At 49.2% G+C, this 23,570-nt stretch overlaps 1 long non-coding RNA gene across 1 annotated transcript in view; it reads right to left on the reverse strand.

Moving 5' to 3' along the window:
- LOC139361274 (uncharacterized) overlaps nucleotides 1-21,227 on the reverse strand; it is a 30,376-nt gene extending 9,149 nt beyond the window's left edge. The window contains exon 1 of the long non-coding RNA XR_011618826.1: nucleotides 19,048-21,227. This is a non-coding gene — a long non-coding RNA (uncharacterized lncRNA). The remainder of the gene's footprint in view (nucleotides 1-19,047) is intronic.
- Nucleotides 21,228-23,570: the final 2,343 nt, after the last annotated feature.

Raw genomic sequence — 23,570 nt, forward strand, 5'->3', positions numbered from 1 at the left:
CCCTATTTCAGGGAAAAAGCTAAAAATCATTTTAAACCTTCCTTCCACAAAACAGTATACTCAGTCATCTCTATCTGCTTTATCATGTGGAATTCAGCTTCACATGCTTACAATGCAGTTTTTGTTAAACAGCGTTTCTGTAGACAGGCAAGAGAAAGAAACACTTGGTCTATGTAGAAGCAGCAGAAGACACGTTTTAACAGAAAAGGGAGAAGATACCACCGTGTGAATCTGGAAATTCTGTCCTCATCTTGTCCACACACACAGAAAACACCCAAGCACGTGCCTAGTGTCCAACAAGAGCACAGAAAGGATAGGGATCCCTCCAGTTGTTTAATGACCAGCCCCACTTGTCACCGCCACATAACAAAATCCGCACGGCAACTTCAGCACGTTTCTTTCACGATTCCACGGAAATCAGGCTGAAGAACATACAGATGTTTTGCCCACATTTAAAAATCCAAGTGTGGGACTCAGAAATAAAACAAATTATGGGTTCACTTCACTTTTCCAAATTTTTACTTGGAGAAATCTATAAAGATCTTGTCAGTTACATCCTTAAGGTTTTCAATAATTTTTCAATGCAAAGATCGGGCAAGACTTGTAAAGAGGTACACACATACGGCCCAGCGCGGTGGCTCACACCTATGATCCCAGCACTTTGGGAGGCCGAAGTGGACAGATCAAGAGATCAGGAAACCGAGACCATCCTGGCTAACACGGTGAAACCCCGTCTCTACTAAAAATACAAACAATTAGCCAGGCGTGGTGGCGGGTGCCTGTAGTCCCAGCTACTTGGGAGGCTGAGGCTGGAGAATTGCATGAACCCGGGAGGCAGAGCTTGCAGTGAGCTGAGATTGCACCACCGCACTCCAGCCTGGGTGACAGAGGGAAACTGTCTCAAAAAAAACAAAGGAGGTACACACATTCATGCCACATTCTTCTCTCAAAGAGACAGGCCCTTTCTTAAGATTCCAGAAGTAAATGTGGTTGTCACCCTGCTTTTGAGAGGATGGGCTGTGTTTTTTTTTTCTTTTTTTTTTCTTGAGACAGAGTCTCACTCTGTCGCCCAGGCTGGAGTGCAGTGGCCGGATCTCAGCTCACTGCAAGCTCCGCCTCCCGGGCTTACGCCATTCTCCTGCCTCAGCCTCCCGAGTAGCTGGGACTACAGGCGCCCGCCACCTCGCCTGGCTAAACAGACTTTCCTCCATGCACCAAGGATGCACCATGGGGGCAGTGCTGCCCCCGCCTCCCCAGTCTCTGCTCAGGGTGGGGCAAGGGGAGCTCCGTTGTCTCCCGTATACACCGTCAACAGGCCAGGTGCTCAGAAGGAGGCTTCCAGGACTCGCTGTAGGCATTCGTCAGCAGGGCAGGCAGTGCCTCGTGCTGGTGGGCATCCAGCAGTAAGGGAGTCTTGCACTTCACTCCCTGGGCCCAGCCCCTGAAAGAGGGGAAAGAGACACCTGTATCGTAACTCATGTGTATTTATAGACACACAGAGACTCTGCAGTGCAAGGTGCAGAACTAGAAGGAATCATGGAAATAAGAGGGAAGACATTTGGTGACGACTGGCAGAGCCACCTCAAGCCTCAGCACTTCCTGCCGGAGCCCTCACTGACCAGACTCCTCCAGGGTCACTGCCACTGCCTTGCCCAGCTCATGACAGGGCAGACAGTGACAGAGCCTCAGAACAACCTCCCACTCTTTCCTCACCAGCCCAGGGTACGAGCTGTTCATGAGTGTCCCAAAGCCTGAATGCGGGGACACAGAGGTGACTGAGCAGAAAGGGGGACAGCCACAATGGCCGCGGGTGTGCAGACATTGCGGGGCACCCCAGCAGCCCTTTCCGTCTTAAAGAGGACGGCCACGGGTGTGCGGATGCTCCCGCGTGACCCAGCCGTCCTTTCCATCTTATAGGGGAATGGCCACGGGTGTGCAGATATTCCCAGGTGCTCCAGAGACCTTTTCACCTTAAGGAGATTTTCACAGTCTCATGTCAGTCTCCAAACTATTCAGTGAGGTTGGAGGAGTATCACTGTGGACCAACACTGATTGGCACCAAGTAAGGGCAATTTTATAACCATGTCTCAACCATGAAACAATCAGGTCTTTGGCCATCTGGTCTAAGCTTTTTCTGTAACAAAGTTGGATAATTAAGTTGAACTTTGGTTTTCCAAAGCTTGTTACAGAAACCACATCTTCCTAGGTGTGGCTCTGTGGTGTCACGAGGGCTCTGGCGTGCTCTGAAATGAATTTGCCACTTCAGCCTACACTCTACTCCCTTGTTTGGTTAAAGAAACCCAAAAAGCAGAATTTGTTTTGGCCAATCGCGTGCTGACCCAACTGCAGAGGTTTTAATTAGAGTACTTTCATTGCATCATAGAAAGCAAAGTCATATAGATCAACTCATTATTACCACTCCAAAGGTTTAGTAAATCTCCAGATAATCAGGCAAACATTTTAAGAAGCTACATTAAGGTTTACAATACTCAAAATTTAAAACTACATCCATGCTTCAAAAAACCACCATTCCCATTTTAGATGGCCAAATGCATATGAGAAAGAAAGAAACGTGCTGAGCGCATTTTTTGGGTAATCTTATGGAGAAACTGCCACTTTAAAAATGGCTCTAGTCCCTGGCTCCAGATGGGTGTGGTGGGTTGCCTCACTCAATTTCAACTCCACCTGAAGCTGGGACACTAGAAATCCATTCCCACACTCCAGGGCACCAGAATTCCCACTTCTGGAAACAGCCAGGAATGCAGACCTGTAGCAGAGAATTCTTTCCTGCCCACCCTAACTGTCCTCTGTGGAAGGCGACAGTCAAAGACAAGTCCATCCCCCTAGGCGCAAATGCACCACGAAGAACCATTTCAAGGTGGGAAGTGATTGATCAGTGGGAACAGGCAGTTTAGCTAATCACTTATAAGGCAGAGAAGGGGGGTTTGAAGGCCTGTACCTGGTCTTGTCCTCGGTAAATGGTCATCCCACCAGTCAGCCTAAGCCACATGGGAACGGGCTTCTTGAAGTAAAAGTGGGGGCGCAGTTGTGGGGAAGGGGAATGTCTTAACCATCACTGTTTTGAAGGATCACAGGGCTCAGGCAATGTTCAGTATTATCACACACCAAGGTTTTTACAGTCTGAAGAAAACTACAGTCCTAAGGTGTCAGTTCTCAAAGTCCTTAAGTTCCTCCTGCTAAGATTCCCAGAGGGTCTCCACTTCTTGCACCGAACCCCAACTTGCACAGGCACCTGCGTCCTTCTCCTGCAGCAAATGCAGATAAGAAGCTGTGGCTCTGCTGCAGTAATGATGCCATGCAGCCCTAACACCCCAGCAGAGCAATGGCTCTGGCCTGAATGTCCCCAAAACCTCATGCTGAAACCATCTCCGAAGGGATACATTAAGAGGTGTGGCCTTTGGGAGGTCCTGCTCTCAGGACCAGGGTTGGTGTCCTTCTTGGGAGGCCTGGAGGAGCCCTCCTGCTCCTCCACCACGTGAGTTCTGACGAGATGACCGCTGCCACGCAAGACCCGGCGAGATGCTGCCGTCTGTGAGCCACAGGCCCTGGGGCACCAGATGTGCAGGTGCCTTGACCTTGGACTGCCTTGACCTTGGACTTTCCAGCTTCCAGAGCTGTGAGCAATAAATGTCTCTTTACAAATCACCCAATCGACAGCAGCCGGACAGAGACAGTAATGTCACAACATGAGTCACTTTCTCAGTGGGCCAGAGGACTCCCCATGAGCCACCACTGTAAAGCAAGAACTCCCTGGAGGATGGAAAGGGGTTCACAAGGAATTCTACCCAGCACCAGGGTGTCTGTCCTTTCTTGCAGGAAGACAGCTGAGCCATGGCAGGAAACTACAGGGTGGGTGGGGCTGGACAGTAATGTGTCACCTGCTCATCTAAGCCTCAGTCTCCTGCCTCTCATCACGACAGTGGGGGTAACACCCCCCTCACCTGAGCTGTTGGGGGAGGTAAGAGTGCTGGGTGATTAACAATTGTTAGTTCCACGGAAATAAGGCAAAGAATCTGCCCCATGTCTTATAAAACCAAATCAGCCCAGGAATTCCACATCACTACTAATTTGCATGGGAAAATACCAGATTCTCCTAAGTTCTGGCATGTCATTTGTATTAATAAAGTTTGCAGAGTTTTCACATACTAAGTATATAAAACAGGAAAATAAATCATGCAATTTGGAGGCTGAAGCAGGAGACTCACTTGAGCACAGGCGGCGGAGTTTGCAGTGAGCCGAGGCCTCGCCACTGTACTCCAGTCTGGGTGATAGAACGAGACTCCATCTCAAAAAATAAAAAAAAAAAAAAGATTTTGCTTCTTCATACTAGTAAAGTGGGCAGACTCTACATGCCAACTCTTATTCAAAGGTCGCCTAACACTGACTCAGGAACTCTGGCCCTGATGTGCTTGGAGTTTTAATCCTAACAGTGTTAAAGACCACTCCCCCAGGAGCTCTGAACAAGTACTCCAGGTATACGCTGAACAAGACCACACACTCTGACCGAAATCTAACTTCCCAGACCCAAACTACAGAACCACAGAAGACACTGCTTCTGTCCAACTTTTTGTTCTGCCATCGTTTGTGTCCATTATTTCCTACAAACCATCTCATTAGAATTTAGGGCACACAAAAGGCCAATACAACAGGGTTACTTTTCAAAGGTTTGGAGGTGAAGAACAGATACAATGCAGTAGCTTCCTATTGCTGCTGCAACAAATTACCACAAATGCAAACCTCCTCTCAGCCCTGGGAGTCAGGAGTCCCAGGGCTGAAGTCAAGGGCTCAGTAGCTTGTATTCCTGCCTGGAGTCTCCCAATTCATAGAAGCCACCATGCAGCTTGGCTCACAGCCCCACACCCCTCCTACCACTGCCCCGGCCTCAGTCCTGCACCCCTCCGGACCCTGCCCCTGCCCCACACTTGCCCTCACCCCCACAGCCCTCTGGCCTCTATCTCGTCCTCAGGTCTCCTCCTCTGAGGCAGACCCTCGTACTGCCTTCTCAAAAGGCACATGTGAAGACACTGGACCCGCCTGGACAACCCAGGGTCCTCCGCCATCTCACTGTCCGTTACACTCACATCTGCAAAGCCTCTTTTGCCATGGAAACTTCATTATACTAACAATCATTTAACAAGTCCATTATAATGATGTGAAAATTGGCATTGTTTTCCTCCTAATGAACAGATCAGTCACCCATGTAACCTATAAATATTTGACTATTAAATATACAATACTGTAGGAGACAGAGATGAGGAAGACGGTTCCTCCCTGAAAGACGACTGGACCCTAGACGGAGGGATAAACATTCTGAACAGAATCAACATAACTCAACATTTGAGTCGGAGAGGTCAAGCAATAAGACGTTCAAAAAAGCAACCAGAAAGTATGTACTGTGCCTGTAGTTCACATCTGCGCCTGGCGTCATGAGCACGAGCATGCGGACACGCACACAGGGCCCAAGTGTAAGACCAAATATAAGGAGCTTTCCACTGTAGTATTTAACTAGATCTTATTACAAAATAGCCTCCTGATTTTTATCCAAAAAGTTCTCTGTAATTAAGGAAATTAATTTTCCCCTAAAAGGCATTTCTCTAGCTATCATTCCATATAAACTAAATGGGCATATTAAAGAAAAAAGACAAATGTTTGACTTCGGGGGTTTGCCTACGACTTGAATAAGCATGATTTTCTTCTGGCCAAGCAGGGAGCAGCTGGACCAGACTGGAGGGAAGGAAGAACAAATTTCCACTCTGACCTCAGTTGGGCACCAGAGTCTTCCCTGTCAGAATGTGGGTGTGGTGCTTCCCACACACCAGCCTCTGACGAAACTCAGCCCAAGGGTGTGGGAAAAGGCTGTCTACTTCTGAAAAATCTACAAAGTGCAGACACATCAAAAGCTTCAGAAGACTGTAAAGGGCCAAGGAGACCACTGCACCCTTGGAGTTTACAGAAAATGGTCAGCCTCACACGTGCCTGAGGTCCAGGGTCAGCTCCCGGCTGCCGCGACGCCGTGAACGCAGCCCTGGCTTCCCCTCTGATGCAGAGAGCTGGTCACTCTGCCGGCAGCACTCAGAGCTCAGAACATTCTAGAGGAAAGCAACGTGTCCCTTTTAAAATGGGGAACCGGGGCAGCACAACTGAAGCTCTACGACTGTCTCAACTACTGGGTTTCGGGGTAGCATTAGGAAATCGTGAGAATCCAAATCTCAATTTCATACAGATTCCAGATTCACTGCAGGTTCCAGAATTTCCTGAGACATTCTTCCAATTTATCACTCAGGATTCCCTTGCCAAAGCTAATAAAGTCTACATTCCTTACGGAAAACCCACCATAAGCACCACCACAAATAAGATCAACTGACTGACGCCCGCCCTTCGCACCAAACATAGAAACTGTTACTCACACAAGACTGTGCTGGAGGCAGCTCTCAGCTGAAGCCGAATCCGTGAGACTTCATTATCCCCCATTTTGGATCGAGTGTGAAGACTGTCAGCAAACCAGGGCCCCAGTGTAAAGCAGAGAACAGATCCTCTGATGCCTGCCTGAACATTTCCTTCCCACCTCTGTCTTGGATATTGAACACCCTCAGAGCTCCTGAGTCACCCACATTTGCAGGTCATTTATCCAGCCACCAGGATAACACAATTATGCGATAAAAATGCCTTCTCAGGGCTTTGTCGTACTCAACAAAGAAGCTCAGAAGGCTAGGTAAGCGCAAGAAAGGGGGAAGCGTCCTCCAAACAGACAAAAACCAAGGAAAACCGTGCAGAGACTCGAGAGAGAGAGAGCAGAAACACAGCCCGCTGTAGCCTTTCAGGTCCTGCTGGCCGCAGCCCTGCGTTAGGTGGCACCATTTCCACAGATGCATCCTGCTGGGCCCACTTGAAAGGTCCCGCTTGCGAGACACTCACCCCCACTTCCAGCTCCTGCAAGACCCGCTGCAGCCCCACTCCATCCCGGGGGCCGACTGTGCAAGTCTTCCCGGCGAGACCCCTCAGAGCCTACTCAGTGTCTGAGACTGGGAAGCACCAAGGATCCAGAAAGGCACAATCCCGTTCTCCTCGTGCTGCTTTCTGGGTTCCAAGTTGTCTAACGAGTCCTGCATAAACCCCGGGCTGGGGAGCCAGCCAGGGCCCAGCAGCACCCAGCTCATGCGCTCCACTCACCCCACAGAGGACCACGGAGGCCCCAGAACGCTCTGTCCGCGGGGCAAGACACCAGAAACAGCCACAGTTCAGGGTTCTGACACCCGCCCCGCTGCCGTCATTACCTCCTGGGATCTGAATTCTCATTGGTTGCAAAGGTGATCCCACAGCTCCGCTGCCTTAATTACCTGCTGGGATCTGAAATTGTATTGGTTGGAAAGGGGATCTCATTGCTCAAGCACTCCCTGCTGCCTCCTTGCAAACAACATAAAAAATCCAAAACCCCTCGTAAAGAACGTTTACTATAACCTCAAAACAAGACACATCCCGAGACCAAGGAAGATACACACGCACATCTGACACCCGGTGGACGTCAGTGACCGACGCCACGGCTTCCGTGTGGCGTGTGAAGCAGGAGGCCTGTCACGGTGACTCAGGCTGGGGTCTGAATGGGGGTCTTCCAAGCAACTAGGCAACCAGGACGCACACCCCAAAACCCAAGTCCCCGCACTCATGTACCTGGCAGAAATGCTGCGTGGCCATCGACACCAGTTGTGAACCAAGACCGATCTGTGTCCTGTGGCCCTCACAACGTCCGTACATGCCTGGGCCCAGCAGAGGCCCGCACGGCACCCTGCTCGCCTCCAGTGGGGCTCTCTCCTGCCAAAGGGGATGGCCCTGAAGTCCGTTGAGATTTCCAAAGCTCTACAAAGTCGTGCTTCCTCCTGCTTGTTCAGAAGGCCTAAAGCCCTGAAGACACCAGTGAGAATTGACCTAGCCTCTTAAGGCAGCTCAAATACCTAAACACAGGAACGCTGGACCTCTCTGCCCTCGAGAGCAGCCGATAACACACTGGGCTAAGCAGAAGGTACAGATGTCACATTCAGAAGCCAGTGGCGCTCAAGATTGCATTCCAGGAGCCGCCCATGTGAGTCCCTCCAAGGCTTCCAAGTCCCACTTGATTGTTTTCATCGTATCTCTATAACATCAGAGACACTATATCTCACGGTATCTATGAGATCGTCTCCACTTTTATGAGCACATATGCTCCCTGACTTACCATGGGATGAAACTGTTCCAATAAACCCAGCGTAAGCTGAAAATATCCTAAATAGAAAGTGCATTTGACATCATAGTTTCAACTTACAACGGGTTCATCCAGAGGCAGCCCATCTTGGGCCAAACAATGCACTGAGTGTGACTAGTTCACACCATCACAAGGTTGAAAAAAAAAATCAGATATGTAACAATTGGGAGCCAGGGACCCTCTGTATTGGGGCTCCTGTCTTCAGAGACAACAGAAACCTCTTCTTAGACAAGAATCACAATTTATAATCCTCAAAATGTTAAACTTAGTTTAACAATCTAGACGTTCAAACAAAGCCAAAGTAGGCCCACAAGGCCGTTTGTGCCCTTCACTAAGACGCACGACTCTGTAATAACCCTCACCACAGCCCCTCAGGGTGGGTCCCAGAGGCAGTTGAGGCTTGTGGCTACGGACACTAACGAAACCAAAATCAGAGTACGCAGGTGCAGTCAAGTCATATGACTTCTCCACTAGCATATGCACAAATGTTCATCAGCAAATCTCATCTTCGCTTTACCTCCCTCCCATGACCTAAAAAGGAGTTCACCACACACACCCATACACACACACACCACTTCAAAAACAAAATTAGTACTTGCATTCAATTCTGGGCATTCGGAATAGACCTAATGGGTGATTAAATCTCTCCTCCAACCCATTGCTTAGTCTTCTTAGAGGATGAAGGATTTTGCATAACACAAGTCAACATATAAAACATCTGCTATAGAAACAGACTTTCAAGTGGTCCTCATTAGAGTGATTCAACTAATATACAAAGGACCCAACACACAGCACAGTGTATATTAGAAGAATGATTAATTTGTTCCCCTAAAAATCCTAATATCTACACAGAAAAAATACCCAATACACATTTTATCATTCTTTACCAGTATAGTCATACAAAGGAGTATCACAAAAGCAAAAGAACAGATTTGGTTTGACTCACAGTTCTAAGTTTAATATAAAATTGCTAAAACCACCAAGACAAACATGACTATGAAATATTTAACGATCTTCACCTAAATTCAAGTCACCATTCAACCACCAATACCTCTGCTCTCCTTACGGGAACTTTCCAAAAGTAAATTCTGGAATTAACAGGACAAAATTTTCTGGTGATAGAAATTAGGAAGAAATTGGTTGAAGGCCGTTCCTTGGCTGTCAAACTTTTTCTCAATAATATTTTGTAAAATAAAAGCGTCAAACAGATCTTTACATTAACTTACAATCTATCAAGCAATACTGGAGCAAGCTTTAAATATTAGCCACATTCTGTCAGGGCTGACTAACATTAAATCAGTATCAGTCTCATGTCTTGTAGGATCCACAGCTCATCTTCTTAAAACCACTTAAGATTTCATAATTAACTCAATTAAACAATGTAAGTCATCTCCTTGATCTTTGACATGAAGGGGTAATTTTCCCCCAAAATAGTACCTCTTTCCTTGACATGATTTAATCTGTGGTTAGAGTATTTAACAGGATTTCTTTCCTTCTTAGAAAATAAAATATACACCTTTCCAATATGAAAAACTCTAACTGATGATGCCATAGCTTACCCAGGTCAAAAGCATTTTTTTTTTTTAAGTTAAAAAAAGAACCTAACTGCATCTTTGGACCTTATGTGAGGTAGTGTCCAGGGTCACTGGGACCTCTACTTGGCCAGTGTAGCTGGGTACCAATTAAAGACAGAAACCCAAGCATTCACTCAAAGCCCCTTCCCAGCTGTTCATCCTAGTGGAAGAAGCCATGAGTACAAACGAATGCGGCATTCTACGGAGGGCTTTGGGGATAGGCTGCTTGAGAACATCAAAGTGGCTCACGTCCCCCGAGTATAAAGCCAGTGACTGCTCTCAGCTTCCATCCACAGTAGCCAAGGTCTGGAATCACCTGAGTGCCCGTCAACAGGGGATGAAGGGAACGTGGCCCGAACACACACAGGAGCAATACTCCACCACACAGCGGAGAGCCCTGTCATCCGCGGCAGCATGGATGGAGTTGGAGGACATTACGTTAAGCAAACGAGCCAAGCAAGGAAACGGCGCATGTTCTCACTCATAAGCAGGAGCTGAGAGCAGATCTCATGGAGGCCAAAAGTAGGTGGTCAACAGGGCCCAGCAGAGCCCACTCATAAGCAGGATGGGCAGAGGCTGGTAATGTGCACAAACACACAGCCTAATGGGAACACGAGACCTACTATTGATAAATCAGCAGGGGGATGGCAGTGGGTCATCTACTGTGTATTTCAAAACAGCTAGGAGAGAATAACTTAACATAACCAGCACAAGGAAAAGAAACTATTTAAAGTGAAAGACATCCCAAGTACACAGATTTCGTCAATATAGGGGTGAATCAAGGTATCACATGCACTCTGAAAATATGTACGTATATTATGTATCAACAGAAACAAAAACCAATGACAGAACCATTTGCGAAGCACGTGCAGGAGAAGAATGGGAAGCCTGACATGGTGTGGCTGTGTGTCCCCACCCAAATCTCATGCTGAACTCTAACCCTATGTTGGAGGTGAGCCCTGGTGGGAGGTGATTGACTCATGGGGGTGGTTTCTAATGGTTTAGCACAATCCCCCAAGTGCTGTCCTCATGATCGTTCTCCTGAGATCTGGTTGTTTGGAAGTGCATGGCACCTTCCCCTTCACTCTCTCTCCCCTTCCAGCCATGTGAAGACACGCCGGCCTCCCCTTCACCTTCCACTCTGATTGTAAGTTTCCCCAGATGTAGAAGCCTGTACAACCCACAGAACTGTATGCCGATTAAACATTTTTTTTCCTTATTACCCAGCCTCAGATAGTTCTTTATAGCAGTGGAACAACAGTACAGTCCTCAGGACCAGCAATGTTTTCCTTCTACCCAGCGGCCAACAAGGTCCTACACCGTAGCTGGTTTTCCAAAGCTTTGCCAGAATGCTGAAGCTGTTTTGGGGATACTAACTTTCCCCATCTCTGGCAAACCAGATGGGGCATCCTATTTGGCTCTTACCACCTTTCTCAGAGAAACCCCACCTCTGAAACAGCCTCCACCAGGGGCCTCCTTCAGCAGCAACAAAGCTGAGTGTTCCTTGCACTTCCCTTCTTCTGAACAAGTAAACATCTTAAGCTTGTTTTTCCATCTTCCCAGCTCATTGAAAAAAATATCTTATGCTTTCTATTTTCCTGACACACACACATGGAAGAGAAGTGCCGTGAGGGCAGGGGCTCTTGTTTTCCCGGATCTGAGCCTGGCCCTCAAACACTAGCCGAATACTAACACGATATCCAGAGGCAGAAATGCAAATATCCATATGACTTCAAATACCCTAAGGACCTAACAGGCCGAGTGGCCCATGTAACTATGGTGTGCTGGGCCATTCAACTGGTGTCCAAATCCCTGTCCAATTGAGCTCTTTAATTTCGAGACTTTTCAGACAGCTGTTGTTTTGTTGTTGTTGTTGTTCTGTTTTGTTTTTATTAAAGGGATATGTTACAATTATAATCAAGAATATCCCAGGCCGAGTGTGGTGGCTCTTGCCTGTAATCCCAGCACTTTGGGAGGCCAAGGTGAGCGAATCACCTGAGGTCAGGAGTTCAAGACCAGCCTGGCCAACATGTTGAAACCCCGTCTCTACTAATACAAAAATGAACCAGCCATGGTGGCAGGCACTTATAATCCCAGCTACTCAGAAGGCTGAGGCAGGAGAATGGCGTGAACCAAGAGGTGAGGCTGCAGTGAGCCAAGATCGTGCCACTGCATTCCAGCCTGGGCAACGCAGCAAGACTGTCTCAAAAAAATAAAAATAAACCAATACTCCCAGTTAGTTCTTCACCAATGTCAGATACCTCAGTTTAAAGAAAAATATGAAAGCATGTTTTTATATTTCAGTGTTGAATTTAACCATATCTTTTAACCATACCTTTTAAGAAGATATGAAGATAGAACTTCCTCAAGGATTGGGGGAGAGAAAAGCAGTTAAGAAAATCTTAAAACCTCAGGAGAAAAACAAGTATGGGTTAAGACCTCAAGGCAAAACTTTTTCTTTGCACTTTGATTTCAAAAGAACAGAGATGCCCAAATTATGAACTCTCCCATCTGCATTTTATATTCGTCTGTGTCCTTTGAAAGGCTGGAGATGGGATCCCAGGTTCCAAAGTGCCTGGCCGTGGCTCACATCAGGCGGCATCTTTCACAGCCGTTTACTCCCCTGACTCTGCCTAGAGAGGTCTGTGGCCCAATTTACAAAAAAAAGGTCCTAATTTACTCACGTTCATCACTTTGAGCAGAGTCTCAAGAAATGAGGCAAATATTGACACTCCACAGAAGCAAGTACTCTCTTCCTAAAAGTCAAGTGTCAGGTTCCCATGAGCCAGGCAGCTTGCGTACAGAAAGCACTGGCTGACTTGCTGGTTGAATGTTAAATGCATTTAAAATGTTAAGTGATCAAACCCCCCTCCCAGTGGGTGTGCGCGTTGAGCTGGCTGCAGTAGTGATGCAGACCACGTTCTTTCCTTTGGTTTTGCTTCAAGCAGAGCACCCCACACCCAGGAAGAGGCCGAAGGATGGCATCGAGGTCTAGGACAGATTTAAGGAGAGCTGCAGGCTGACTGCCTCATCTGCAAATAGTCTCTCATTTCAGAGAAAATCACTGAACAGAGTTCATAACACGTGAATTTTTAAAATTCATATTTCTACTTTCATCCCATTAGAACTTTTGAACCTCCACCTCCCACCTAGAGAACGTCAGCTCAAGCCGATCACAGCGCAGTGCGATTTTCTATAAATAATGTGCACGCCTGCATCTGAGCTGAGATGTGAATGTCTGGAATGTGCCTGCCAGGCCCAGGAGGAACTGCAGCAAGTGTGGGGACACAAGCCGCTAAGGAATCTGATTTGGAGGGAACTGGAGGCAACTAAAACTAGGTCCACTGGTTTTTCTTGGTAAGGTTTGACCAGGCAAACTGTTATCACTGTTGCTAATTTATGGTAATTGGCATGGGGACTTAACAGTAAGTAATTAGAGCAATTACAGAATTTGCTACTCAATTACAATGGCACAGATTCCTGAGAATGGAAGATCTGTTGCCCAGGAATAGAGTTCAAGAGGTCCTCCCCATGCTCCGAGGAACATGGCATTTCCACGCACCTCTGCTTTGGTCCCTGGCCACCACCATCCTGATCTCGGCCGTCTGATGGCATCAGTCCCCAAAGCTGGAAACACCTGACACCTCTTGTCACCCTCCCATCTGCCCTGCCTTCCTCCAGTCCGGGATATTCAGGGATGCCCACATACAGGACCAGGAAACCAGGGTTATCCCAAACCAGTGCCTGCATTCAAAGTCCTCCACGGCAGCACAATCACCAATGGCCAATACTCCCAGAACCTTCCACCTCAAAACGGGAGCACATCTGGATTCAAGCTGACAATGCTGCATTCTCTTTGCCATGTACACATGGAGGCATGTCAGGTTCCACCTAAAGGTATCAGGTTCCACGCTGCTCAGGAGCCCAAACCTAGTCACTCTGCATGATCTCAATTCACCATCCACAGAGAAGCCTGCAGTTTTCCTCTGGTGCACGGTGTGGATGGTGGATGGTGGATGCATTTCCCCTGAAGACTCGGAAACAGAAGCCTGGCCAAGGAGGCCAGTCACCCCAGCCCCTGCAAGGCCCGGACGTGACCCTCTGCTGTCTGCACACAGTACCCAAGTCTAGCAGTGCTGGCTCTGTGGTGGGATCCATCTGGGCCTGCAGAGGACCCGGGGCACAGGAACCGTGCAGCCTGGCTGCAGCCGGAGGCCTAAGGGATCCCCACGAGGCTCTCCAGCCTAGGTGCCCTCACCACAGGCAGAGCCATGCAAGAGAGTTGCCTGCTGAACTGGAAACGCCCCAATCTGCTCAGCCAACACAGAAAGACAACAGCCACCTACAGCTGCTGAGCCCCGAAACGTGGCCACTGGGCCTGAAGGGTTGAATCTGGAATTTCATCTGTGAAGTTCTTTTCAAATGTGTTTAGCTATGTAATCAAATCTTTATTCTAATTAAATTTAAAGGAGCCTCTGGCTATGGGCTCCCTTCTCGGGCTTCACAGCTCCAGGGAGTAAGAATGGGAGAGAGAGAGGCCCAGAGCCTCTCTGCATTCTCCACGTTAATTCAACAAGTCATCATAAGGAAAGGCACTCCAGCAGGAGAGGTGTACACGGGAAGAACTGGGTTGGCCCTGACAAGCATGACCCCCATGGCATCACAGCTGCCTCAGGCAACAGGCAAAAGACAATGATGCCCACCTGGACAGGCCACCGGATGTGATGATGCACCCCCAAGCCCTAGTCCCACAGCAGCCAGAGACCACCCGCTGCTCATCCCGGGTGAAACAGGCAGAGCTACCCGAGCTATCAAAAGCAGGAAGAATTAAGGAAGCGATTCCCACGACACACGTGACACTCCTTGGAGACAGACACAGGCTTCGCTGTGAAAGTGCAGAGGACGGTGGAGTCCCTAGGCAGGCTGCTTCTTCCAACGATCAGGAAGAAACCAGATCCATTTCCTTGTAGGAGAATCATTTGTACCGTGATTAGACAGAAGACAGAAGGTGGCTGATGTTATCAAATCATCAAGCACCTCACGGCTGCTTCTCCAAGGAAGGCCTGGAAACTTGCAGCCACCCGCGTAGGGGCCGCAGTGTTTACAATGGAGATACGGGTGACCGAGGTCTGGCTTCCTCAGGGAAGCTACATTTGAACTTTCACCACTGAGGAATCGGTCATTTACAGTCACTCACCCTCAATGCAGAAGAGGGCTCAAGACACTGCACCAGACTTCAACACTCAGGGTTGGGGTTAGGGTCAGGGTCAAATTCACAAGTTTTACAAGATGTATTTCCTTGGGATGCCAGAAGAGATGCAGCTTCACACCCCCGACCTCCATGGTTTGCTTAGCCCCTTCACCAGTGGATCTCACCAACAGATGACACATCCACGCCTCATCCATGGCAGCACAGAAAACCACTTGGAAGACAGCCACTCCCACCAAGCTTCCTGACTTTGGTGTTTAAAATCTGCATCTCATACGTGAGATTACACTCCTCCGAACAACGACATTGCCACTGTCATTTCACCCAAAAGGGCTTTAGGAAGTGACACGCGGTCCAGACGCCAGAGGTCGCCGGCCGCCTTACTCTAGCCTAATTCCTTTGTGCCTGTATGGAGGCTTCACAGATACAGCCCATTAATGACTGTATGAGAAGCTCAGGGCATAGACGAACTCAGTGCTGAATTTTTTCCATTTATCACCCTTTGTTTTGTCCAGAAGACAGCTGAGAAAGGCGGGGGCAGATCATCTCCTCGAGTGTAATGACTCTAGCCACTTCTCTTCACCCCAGGTCACCACTCAGTCAACACCCTTTTGAGAAACCAAAGCAATTCTGTTCCCTTCACTCTGGGTTCCAAGCACTAAATTCCTCCGTTTTATCAATTAGATTATCAAGCAGCCGTTTGTAATCTGGACTGCAATCTGATACGAAATTTAAAGCTAATTTAAGTTGCGGTAATAGCTCCTATTCACATTATAGATAAGGCATGAATGAAAACTTTAATCTGTTCATAGGACCAACTTTGTAAACAAACCAATTATTCAAGCAATGATTGTCTTCAGTTAGATGCAAATTACTTTGCTCATAAAAGACTTTCCAGTAGGAATTTTTAAATCCATGGTCTGTCTTTTCTGAGCCTGTCTCTGCACCTTCCCCTGAGTGCACAGCAGGACTTCTCAGGGCATCCCATCAGCAGACCCACTGAAGAGAATAAGCCCGCAGCCCGCAGCCCCCAGCCCAGGAATCAAGTCCGAGCCCCAGCAGCCCCTCGTCCAGCCGGGGCTTCCTCACCAGCACAGCACCCAGAGGTCTTCCAGGTTTAATGCCACGTGTGCGTGGAAAGTAGAGTGCTGGAAGGAACACAATAGACATTCAACAATGCAAATTCCCCCCTGGAACAGCCCAGCAACCCTCTGTACCTTCCCCAAAGTACCCATGCTAGGCAGGCGTAGAGTCCAATGGGGGTGCCTAGGAATCGGCATTTAACACTATTCTGATGAATAAAAGTTTGAGAGGTCGGTCAGCGAGAGGCTGTCGTGGCCTCCACTCATTTGCAGGCTCTGAAGAGACACAGATTCAGGTAACAGGCCAGACAGGACAGGACAAGGATGAGGAGGTGGAGGGCAAATTCCATGGACCACCATCCGCCCCGCCATCCCCACTGAGACTCCGTGATTTAAAGAGAGGCAAAGCCAGGGAGAAAAGATGCCCGCACCACACGAGCGACTGAGATTTCACCTAAAGCACGCAGCATGTGGCTGAGGGCCAAGGTTGGGCAAGCCAGGAGCACAGAACGGGGTTCACTGGCCCAGAGGTGTCTCCCACACCCACACCCCGTGCAGACCTCCCAAGCACTGCCTGTGTCTCCTGCCTGGTTTAGTTCCTCCCCGCCTTCTACTGTGTTGGTTTCTCAGCCGCCACCCACCACCACACAACCCTCTCTACAAGCTTGGTGGACTGAAAAGAGCGGGGGCGGGTAAGATCTGGGCTCTGGGGCCAACGTCCTGCCGGAGACATTAGTTCCAACCCACCTAGCTGTGATGTGAGCCCCCGAGATTTCTCAAATGTGAGATGGGAAGGTAACTGAACCCACTCACCAGGACGGCTGTGCAGACTGAGATTACATATAGCCACACCTCGGCATCCACCACACGTGGGACCCCAGTCGTGTTGCCCCTGATGGGAATCCCTCTATCTATGCCCCTTCTGCTACCAGAGCCAACTCCCAGCAGTAGCTGTGGAGGGTGCATCCTCTATTCCCACTCCACTCCCCTCCCATCGCTCCACGCCGTGCCCTGCCACGCAGCGGCCACCAGCAAATCCGGCCCCACTGGATAACCGACCACCAGCCCCCCCCTCACTTTGGGGCGTCTTCCACTTGCAGTTCTGAAGCAGGCCGAGAAACCGCCCTCAAGGGCAGTCACCTGTTCCTTATTGCATGTAATGACCTGCCACGCAGGACCACCAGCAAACCCAGCTCCACCATCCAGGCTCCTGTGGATTAACCGAACCCCCACCCCCCACCTTGGAGCGTCTTCCACTTGTGGTTCTGAAGGGGGCCGAGAAACCGCTCTCAAGGGCACTCACCTGTTTCTTATTGCATGTAATGACCTGCCAAGCAGGGCCACCGGCAAACCCAGCTTCACCGTCCAGGTTCTGGTGGGTAACTGCCCCCGTCCCCCGCTTCCTCCTGGGGTGTCTGGGAGGCTCAGAAACTGCCCTCCACGGACACTCACCTGTTCCTTATTGCACTAATACCTCATTTACAGAAATCCACTTTGACTTTCCAGCACTGCAGTTGTGACAATTTAGCAATCCTGCTTGCAAGCTACAAGAGCTTGAGGTCACGTCCACCTCACCAGTATCCCAGAGACCCAGCACTATCCCACTGTGTTTAAAATTCCAAAATACTCCTGCAAAATGCTACTGGCATTTGCTTTGCACATAAAATGCTAACAACCTTCAAGTGAAACAAATATCTTCAACAGTTTGGTACAATGACATGTGAGTTACACATCTGCCAAGTTGTAAAGCCTCATGCATTTATAACATTTTATGTACGGTCAAATGGTTCATTAATATAAATTATGAAAATCTCTAAGAAACAGGTTTCTTCTGGCATTAGATGACCAAAGGAAAACTGGGTTCTGGCTGGCTTGCGGGCCTGTAGAGGCAGACATATCTGCTGACACAACCAAGCTCCTTCCCACTGATGTGGCCTCATCCCAGGCCCCTCACCCGGATGCCTGCAGGCCCCTGGAGGAGCAAGCCTGACCTGTCCACATTTCTCAAATGCACAGCTGTTGCTCACACTGCAGATAGAGTTCAAGGCAAGAGCAGGCCACCATGCTAAAAATACCACGCAGCGTCCACGCCAGGTGACGGTGGTTTTCACTCCATCCCAAAGCCCCATGTATGAGTTTACAGCCATGATTACCACATGGATTTTTAGACCCTCAAGACATACTTTGTTTCCTTTTATGCAACAAAGTTAAAAGACTATCACTCAGATATAGGCTCTGAAACTGTGGAATAATTATTTGGGAACAGAGCCTCTGCCAGGTCAGGATTAGCACTTGGGACAACACCCCGTGACCTCGGTCCACACAAACCCATCCAGACCAGAAGCCTCCCGCACTGTCATTTCTGTGGATTTCTGTAAACGAGGTATTACTGCAATAAGGAATAGATGAGTGCCCTTGGAGGGCAGTTTCTGAGCCTCCCAACCACACGGCCATTTTCAGGCTGAAGCCGCACCACCTCCAGAAACACTGTCCCTCGCCGAGGTGTGCCTGGCTTCTCCCTTTTTCCAAAACTTAACAAAACCTGAAAAGGACAGGTCTGTGTAGAAAAACACAAACTACTTGCGATTCCTCTTCCCAGTTCACGCTGTAGGAAGCTCGTCTCGGCCCTCACCGTGTTCTGACTGTGGCTTGGTTCCCATAAGAAATAAAGTCAGAATTCTAGTCCCTGTCTCCTGGGCAGTGTGGCAGGCATACATACCTTCAGTTATATGAGGAAAGGCGTGGCGAGCCCCCTTCCTTCAGTAAAACTGCACAGTTCCCAGAACCCTGATGCCATCTCCCTCACACCACTGTGAACACCTGGACAGAGCACATTTCAATGCGTGCACATTTGTGGGCTAGTTTTCTATTTCTCCACTAAATCACCCCAAATTTAGCGCCCTAAACTCTGACTTATTTTCTCACATTTCTGGAAGCTGGAGTTCAAAACAGGTCCCACCATCTAACGTCGAAGTGGTGGCAGGGCTGGCTCTGGGGAAGCGACCGTCTCCTTGCCTCCCGCAGCCTCTAGAGGCTTCTGCATCCCCTGGTCCATATGGCACCCACTGTCTTCAGGACCCACAGCGGCTCTGACGGCCCCTCAACTGGAAGACGCAGAAACGTCAGGAGCCCGGGAACCTAGTGCTAAGGCCAAGCCTCCCCACCCTCCCAGCTCCTCACACACTCCCGTGTGAGCTAATATAGATTCCACTTTAACTAGTGTCACCTGTGTAAGGGGTAAGTGCCCAGCTGTGAACTGGTTAACCTCGCCCACACAAACCCCGAGAATAAACTCACAGGCCATGGACCACTCCACAAGCAATAAGCGACCACCTGCTCAGGGACCTCCATGCCCCAGCAGAGCCCTCCGGTACCTCCTTGTGAGCTCAGACTGGCAGCAGGGTTCTGCAGCGCCAGAGGGCCCTGGATAAAAAAGACAGCTCCCATATCGGGAGGCACCGCCCGCGGTTGGGTTCCCAGTACTTTAATAGCCCAGGTGGACAAGCCGGGGCGCATGCAACCCCATCACCAGAATAACGGCTGCACGTGGCGAGTGCACGGGTGGCCACCACTCAGCCCAGCTGGCCGCGCTAAGCACATCACCACCGTGACGCCCAATCAGATTGAGCTGCTGGAACAGTCCCAGCATCGGCCCCCAAGAACATTCTGGATCACAATTCAGAGTAGTGATTGCGATCAGGGCCACATGTGGCTGAATGTTTTTACAGGAGGACACCACAGCTGGACTGACGCCACAGCTGGATCTGGCTGGACTGAGAGCATTTCCCACTGGACATTCTTACAACACCATTTTATTTGCGCTTTATTAAACTTCTATGGCTTTTTTCTGCTTATCTACTTTATGGGAGTGTTTCTTGTTCTTATGACTGCGGTGATACTTCAAGCTACAACTATCAATGTGTAAATTAGTTTGGAAGTCGCCTTATCATTAAACATTTCACAAGCAAGCAGTCAGAGGCACCTAACCCGGAGGCCTCTTTTCTTCTCTGAGCCAAAGCTACCTTGGACTCAAAGAAAATGGCACATGGAGGGGGGCTGGATCTCCAGCGCCCATTCCTAGGGAGCCTCCTGGGGAGCAGATATGGAGGGAGAAGCCCTGGGTTATGGCACTGTCGTACTAAAGAAAAGTCTATTTGGGTAATGTAAGCACCAGACTTAAGAGATTAAGCAAACCATGAAAAGAAACTACTAACCACAGCTTCTCCAAAACAGAGCTAAACTCCCTTTAGTTTGAATTGGAAAAGCAGAAGTGATGATCAGGATACAAAAAAAAAAAAAAAAAAAGAAAGAAAAAAACAAAAAGAAATGACACAGTATCTGAACACAGGAGAATAATCAAGGGCCACTGTCTCTTCCTGTGTCAGTGGGAGCCTCGCATCTAAGCTGGATTTAGAAGGTTGCTACTTTGGACTGAAAGGTATCCCCAACTCTAGTTTGTAAGCAAGTGGAGCAGAATGCTTCAATTATTTCAAGGTTTAGCGGTAAAGCTCTGCAACTCTTACAACCATTTTAATTGGTGTGAATTTTAAAGTGACTCAATCTGTTGGCTGGAGTATCTAACGGCTTAACCACGGGGTCACGTTGGAAAATTTTTCCAATTGCTTTTGTTTTTCCTACTGAAGATGCATTTGAACGTTCTTGTAGTTTGCAGTTGGCTGGTTCTGATGTTTGGTCCTGAGGAAGCCCAAGTATCCGTAGAGGAAGAATCTGAAACCTCAAGCCACTCGAGTGCTGTCTGGACAGATGGAGACCCCAACCCGAGGGCCACTGACGGGCTCAGCATGGGCGCAGGGCCGCCCGATGCAACAGGCCACGTATTTGCCGGTTACAAAACATCATAAGCACACACCCCCAGGTGTGCACACACGCTCTGTACACATCTGTCCCTATCAACACCAGCACACACCCCCAGGTGTGCACACACGCTCTGTACACGCTCACGTCTGTCCATGCCAACGACAGCATACACCCCGAGGTGTGCACACACGCTCTGTACACATCTGTCCCTGCCAATGCCAGCACACATCCCCAAGGTGTGCACACACATTCCATACGCGCTCACATCTGTCCCTGCCAACGCCGGCATACACCGCCAGGGTGTGCACACACGCTCTGTACACACTCACATCCCTCCCTGCCAATATGAGCACACATTCCCAGGGGTGCACACAGGCTCTGCACATACTCATGTCTGTCCCTGCAGCCTGAGTCAAACAGTCACAGAGAGGCAGAGGAGGAGGAAGAAGGATGCGATGGGCACTAAGGTCCTGGGCCAGTTCCCCTCCCTACCTCGGGAGAGACCCCTCATGTGATCCTGCCATCACTCACCCTTCCGCCTCCATCCTCCATCCTCCCACAGGGATCAGGAGGATGCCCACTGCACAGAGCTGTGATGAGCATGAACAGAAGATGGCAGGAGCTCACGCCAAGGTGCTGAGCACGGGGCCTACGGAGTGCTTCTTTCTGCTGTGGCTGACATCATCAAACAGAGACTGACACAGCTTCTGCAGAGAATGCCACTTGCTAAGAAACTGAAACGTGTGACCTAGGAGCCTGTGAAGGTCTAAGAACAAACCAACAAACCAAACGGTTTTGTTTGTTTTTCAAACACCATAGCCTGTTTTTTCTTTTTTTTCATGCTCTACCTTGGGTATCATTTAGTTAAATTTCAAAGTAAGTCCAATAATTACACAAAATCACAGGACTGAGCATGGAGCATTGTTTCACTTCATGTCCTCCAGCCTTTAGGACACATTAAGGAAAGACATGATTCCAGGATTCCCATTAGAAAGGCTGCCCTGAGGCACCTGCTGGGGCAGCCAAATTGCAGCTGTTGATGCTGCCCCCAAGCTGCTTGGATGAAGCAGAAGATTCCGGAGATCTCCTCTCTTCTGCCCCTTGTCCAGGAGAGAAGGTGGGGGGAGAAAGGTGAGAGAAGATAGGAAGAAGGAGAGGGGAAGGAGGGAGAGAGGAGGGGAGAGGGAGGGAGAGAGGAGGGGGGAGGGAGGGATAGGGAGAGGGAGGGAGGAGGGGCATGTTCCATCCACCAAGGCAGCTACACTGCAGAGAGTATGGAGGGTGTGTTGCCTCTCAGGACAGCAAGTTCAAGCTGTTTATAATTGTTAGCATAAACAGTGACCAGCTGAGGACAGGGCTGTCATTGGAGTTGACGTTTTATTTTCATAGTTGATATTGGGGACCTGGACCTAAAGCAGCGTGCCTTGCCCTTTTGCCAGATGGGCCTATGCTTCTCTATACTTGAGTCTATTTGACTAAATACCCGATATTGACTAGGAATTATGACGTGTAGGATACCCCTTACCACAGTAACATCAAACTCATATTCTAAATGCAATTTATTCAGGGACTGGCTTCTAACTCTGGGTGGGAATGTTAAGCTCAGTCCAGTTCAATTCAGTAAGCATTTATCAAGAAACTCCTAGACCAAGAGCTCTGTTAGACACTGGGTATGGGGGGTGATGGGGATACGAAGATGTGGAATTAGAACTCGAGAAGCTCAAATGCTTCCATTTAATTCCCTAATGCAATTACTAAGCTTCAACCTGATGGCTGTAATGTCTAAATTCACTTTTTCTTTATTCCAGTTCTACATAACAAAGCATAAATAATCACAGAGGAATGATTCTGTGTTGGACTATTCAGTGGACAGAGAAGAGCATTCTGACCAGTGTGAGACACTGTCTTCCTTCTCAGGGAGCCCGTGAGGTGGCTGCACAGAGCACACGCGTGAAGATTCAGGAACACGAGCATCAGGTGATGGGAGGGGCACGGAGGCAGCACCAGAAAGATGCCTGCCGAGAGGCCGCTGCAGCCAGGCCGGCCGGGAAGGTCACGGGAGTGGGCGCAGGCATCTCCCTCCAGCCGCACTTGGTTTTCATGAGGACGCGTGCACGGAAGGGGATGACACCGAAATGCTGTGGCGCTGAGGGGAGGAAGGGAGGGACACAGGGCCGACGGCTGGCCCCCACCCCTTCCGTCCCTGCCCCTATGAACGCTGCCAAAATCAGCCCCAACGGGGAGAAATGAGGTGGGTGAAAGAGGTGGACAGACTTGGCTTCCATGGAATTCACAGATTCCAGTCATTAAAAATCCCTTCTGAGTTTTCACCTGGAAAACTTTGCCAATGTACTTAGGGACAAGAGGCGGAAGATGAAGCCAACACAATTGGGCTCAAACTGCCACCCTTCTCCTTCTCTCTTCATCCACCACCCTCCCTGGGCCCCTGAGTGTGAGAACCAGGAGCTGCACAGCCCAAGGGTGCAGCCCCCGACCAGAGGAGGGAGCCGCACGGCGGGGCCCCCAGCACGTGGATGGCAGGATCTGTGCTATGTCAGTCCCAGGGCCCCAAGCAGAGAAGGCCTGGGGCTCCCAGCTGAAGTTTTGCTGTCTACTCTCTCACCAAAGTC

This window comes from Macaca nemestrina, unplaced genomic scaffold (genome assembly GCF_043159975.1).
Source record: "Macaca nemestrina isolate mMacNem1 unplaced genomic scaffold, mMacNem.hap1 Scaffold_125, whole genome shotgun sequence".
Lineage (NCBI taxonomy): Eukaryota > Metazoa > Chordata > Mammalia > Primates > Cercopithecidae > Macaca > Macaca nemestrina.